Here is a 4,835-nt window from a genome sequence, read left to right as displayed (position 1 = left end):
TTTCCCCTTTGAGCCTACAAGACAAATATAGAAGTATGATGATGTTGAAATTACACACGCAAGGCTAACTGCAGATCTTTACCTCTTCCTCAGCCACTTCAAATCCAGCTGTGGCCACCGTCGGCCCACCTGCCCCATCTCCAGTGGACCTCAGACATCTTCCTCTCCTCAGTTCCCTCCTCCTATTCATGGCTTTATCCCAGACCCCCAACCGCAGCAGGCACTCACCAGGAACCTCCAGGAAAACAGATAGGCTAACTTCACCTCTCCTTCCATTTCTCTGAGTCCAACCCCCCCAGTGTCATGACTAACTCTGTAACAAATCTTCTATTGTGCCTATCCTTGCTCTCTGACTTCATTCACAGGGAACTAAACATATCCCGGTGGAACACCCTGATTTTTTCTGTCCTCTAAACCCTCTCAGCACTGCCCCCAGTCCACTATCCCGATTCTTCACTATCAGCTCCCAATACCCAGAAACACATTTTACCTGGACCCCCAAAAGCTGGGATTTCTTAAGAATTTCCTACCAGGCAGCATGCATAGTGAGAGCCTATCTTAAAAAGAGAAAGAGAGCTGGGTCAGGATCCTTCTGGTTTCTGTCTGGTCAGCCCGGAGCTGACCCTGTGCCACAGCTCTCTGGATCTAAATCCTGCCTGGAAAGAGCTGGTCTCTCAGGAGTGCTGACACACAGGCTTACAGGAGGGTCAAGCCACTGTCAGAGACAGCAAGACAAGCTAACACCAGAGACAACCAGATGGTGAGAGGCAAGTGCAGGAACCTAAGCAACAGAAATCAAGACTGCTTGGCATCATCAGAGCCCAGTTCTCCCACCAAAGCAAATACTGGATATCCTAACACACCGGAAAACCAAGATTTGGATTTAAAATCACATCTCATGATGATGTTAGAAGACTTTAAGGACATACATAACTCCCTTAAAGAAATACAGAACTATACAGGTAAACAAGTAGAACCAAATTTACACAGTATCTTTCCACAAATCCAGCCCTACGAAGCATAATAGATGGAAAACTCCAACACAAGGAGGGACGAGAGAGAGAGAGAGAGAGAGAGAGAGAACTCATCATAGTGTGTTGAAAGACTCTTTGGGATTGATTAGAATCAAGAATCAAGAATGAATGATGTCATCAGTCCCACTGTTTAACACAGCATTGATTTTTTTTTCTTATCATTTATTTATTTTTGAGATGGAGGCTCACTATTCAGTCCTGGCTGGTCTAGCACTCAGTATTAAGAACAGCTTGTCCTTAAGCTTACAGAGTTTCAAAGTCATGTGTCATCATCATGCACAGCTTTTCGGCCGGACAGAGTGTTTAAATGAGATATTAGGCTAACATACAAATTAGCGGGTTTTATGATATCGTTTTCACATATTCGTTCCTTGAGATAGAATCTCATGTATGCCAGGCTGTCCTTGAACTGTGTAGCTGAGAACACCCTTGTACTTCTGATTCTCCTGCCTCTGCCTCCTGAGAACTTGGATCATAGGCATAAGCTACCGCTTCTGGTTTCCGTGGGGGTAGAGATTAACCTTGGGGATTTTCTGTCTACTGGGCAAGCCACTCTGCTGACGGAGTGCATCCCAGCCCCATGTACTCTGTTCTCACTCACGCTCTTTCCTTTTCTCCTACCCCCTTTACTCTTCTGCACCCTCTGCCTACCTTGACCCCCTCCTCTGCTCCCATGTGACATGTATCGCATTACCTCCTCTCTCTGCTTGCTTTTCTCTCCTTCACCCTCCGAATTCTCACCCTTCCCCCGTGGCTGTCTTCCTGATTTCACGACCTGCACTTACACACATATGTTTACACACACACATGCAGATTAAGGTCAAGAATCTATAGGTGATTCTGGATTATCACACAACTTAATGTTTTGCTTTTACCTCCATTTTCCTGGAAATGTTCTGATTTCATTTTCATAGGGTGGGATCAAAGTCCATTGTCTATAGAAACCATGTTTTATTTGCCCCATTCATGCACTGATAGACAGGTAGGCTGTCTCTGTGTCTTAGTTAATGTAAGCACTGTAACAGTAAGCCTGGATATGTTTATTGGTTACTGGATGGAAGGTATGTATGTCTTCATAGGAGTTCAGAGTCCTGTCTGCCCTTCCCTCGAGACCTCTTTATCTCATTTGGCGGATTGTTTTCTTTGCTCTGCAGTAGCTTTAAACTATAGACCAATTGCTCTAACTGACATATACATAGAAATTATCAACAAAGTAAATTCACGAGTTTATAAACGAACTTCAAGAATACTGTAAGAACATTTACGTCGTGGCTGAACTGATTTTATCCCAGGGAGGCAAGATTAGGTCATCAGAATACAAATCAATAAATGTAATAAACAGATTGGAGGATAGGTATTTACACGGTCATCTCAGTAGATCCAAAAAAGCCATTTGACAAAGTTTAGCGTTGTCATGGTAAAAACTATTCCTAAAGGAGGATAGGTATTTACACGGTCATCTCAGTAGATCCAAAAAAGCCATTTGACAAAGTTTAGCGTTGTCATGGTAAAAACTATTCCTAAAGGAACTGAGAATACCGATTACTTTATCTTCTCGCTGTGACAAAAGCAATGTAAATGAGGAAGTGTATGTTTTGCCTTGTAATTTCAGGGCATCTAAGAATGTTACAGGAAATCAGGACAGCACGAGCAGGGAGCAGCTAGTCACAGTGCCTCCACAGTCAGGGAGTGGAGAAAGAACAAGAAGTAAGGGTAGGCCAGAAGAACTCAAGGGTCCTCCCTGGATTCCACCTTTCCTCCAAAAAGGCTCCACCCTCTAAATGTTCTACAACCTTCCCCAACAGTACTGCCGCAGCCAGTGACCAACTGTTCAAACACAATAGCTTAAGGGGACATTCTATATTCATGCTACAACAAAAAGGAACTTAAGCTTGATAAAGCACACACACACATTGATTTTGATATATATTATACATATATATATATATATATATATACGTGTGTGTGTGTGTGTGTGTGTGTGTGTGTGTGTGTAGCTAACATACAAAGCGGGGAAATACTACAGATATCTCCTGTCTTAACATGTTACTTGAAGTGTTATGATCAGTAAGTCTATAGCGAGGGTTGAAAGAAATACAATTTTCCTAGATAAGATTTAGATTGCTTGACGGGGAAGAAGATTTTGATTGCTGGAATGAATCACCATGACCAAAAGCAAGTTTGGGAGGAAAGGGTTCACTTTCATGTCACTGTTCGTAGAAGGAAGTCAGGACAGGAACTCAAACAGGGCAGGAACCTGGAGGCAGAGCTGACGCAGGGGCCATGGAGGGAAGCTGCTTACTGGCTTGCTCTCCGTGGCTTCTCAGCCTGCTTTCTTATAGAGCCTGAAACTTCTGTCCTAGAGGTTTCCCCACCCACAGTGGGCCGAGTGTCTCCCCACCAGTCACTAATTAAACTTTCCTACAGGCCGGCCTATGGCTGGACATTATGGAGGCGTCTTCTCAACAGAGGCTCTCTACTCTCCAGCGACTCTAGCTTGTGTCAAGTCCACATGAAACTTGACGGCAGAGCACTTACACTTTTAGAAGCTAAATTATCCCTACCTGCCGATTTAAAAGACCCTAAAAAAGACAGTACCAGAAAAATAAATAAAAATTTCTGTATCTGTATAATGAGCTTGCTACGGGAAAAAAAAAAAAACAAGAAAATAATCAATTCATAATAAGTTCAAAACTACCAAGAGTAATGTTAACGAAGGAAGTAAAAGACCTCTATAATGTTATTTACTTATTTATATTTAAACAAGGCCTTCTTATGTAGCACCAGACTAGCCTTGAATTTATGATCCTCCTCTCTCTTCTTCCTGAAAGTTTGAATTTGTAGAAATATAACAACACACTTGGCTATATTTTGCACTTTTTTTAAACTGGAAAAAAAGTTGTTTTTGCAGGACTTCACACAAGTTAGGCAAGCAATCTGCCACTGAACCATATCCTCTGGCCTTCAGAACTCTGAGCTTCTCACAGAGTGCCACTGTCGCTGAACAGGGCCGTTTTCCTGAGAGGGAGACTTTACTAACTCAAAATCATATTGCATGGGTGGTGATATGGGAAATTAAATATGTCTAAATGTTTTTAAAAAGCTTTTTTTTTTCTTAACAAGGTTCCATAGACTAAAGAAGATCCTCTCGAACCCGGTATCTTGAGACAAATTTAGCTGAATGATTTACAGAGATAAGGGCAGAGTAAGATCAAGATGGCTTTCTCATGAGCCCAGCCAAAGGCACCCAACGACTCCGTGGGTGGGGCACTCACCAATGCCTTCTGATGCGCTTGGCACAGGAGTATGAGGAAACGCTTCCTGGGAGCTCTATTCCCTTTTTGTTAAGTTTCTATTAACGACACATCTTAATTGTTATAAACTTCCAACGAGTCTTGTATCTGGTGCAGCAATTGTGCTCCCTCTAACTTTCACTTCAAAGTGATGATGGTCATTCCCAAGTCTTTACGCTTCCACATGCAATTCAAAATCAGCGTGTGGAGCTTCACAGAACTTCCTGCTTGGATCTCATAGAGTTGAACGCTGAAGGCCAGAGTTTAAGAACTCAGGTGTTTGGCTGCCTTCATGCAGAAAAGCTCACCTCTGTGATTTAAATATAACACGAAGATCTACTGGGTTATTTTGAGACTAGATTTTTTTTTTTTCTGTAGCCTATGTTGATGTAAACCGATGAGCTTTTCCTTCTTCACCCTCCCTGCCTGGGGACCTTGTATCATCACACCCCACCTTAATCTGAACCAACAGGAAACTCAAGGTGTTATATATATTTACATTGTGGCA

This window comes from Rattus rattus, chromosome 6 (assembly GCF_011064425.1).
Source record: "Rattus rattus isolate New Zealand chromosome 6, Rrattus_CSIRO_v1, whole genome shotgun sequence".
Classification (NCBI taxonomy): Eukaryota; Metazoa; Chordata; class Mammalia; order Rodentia; family Muridae; genus Rattus; species Rattus rattus.
The sequence above is the reverse complement of the archived record's forward strand: the minus strand, read 5'-3'. Positions refer to the sequence as shown.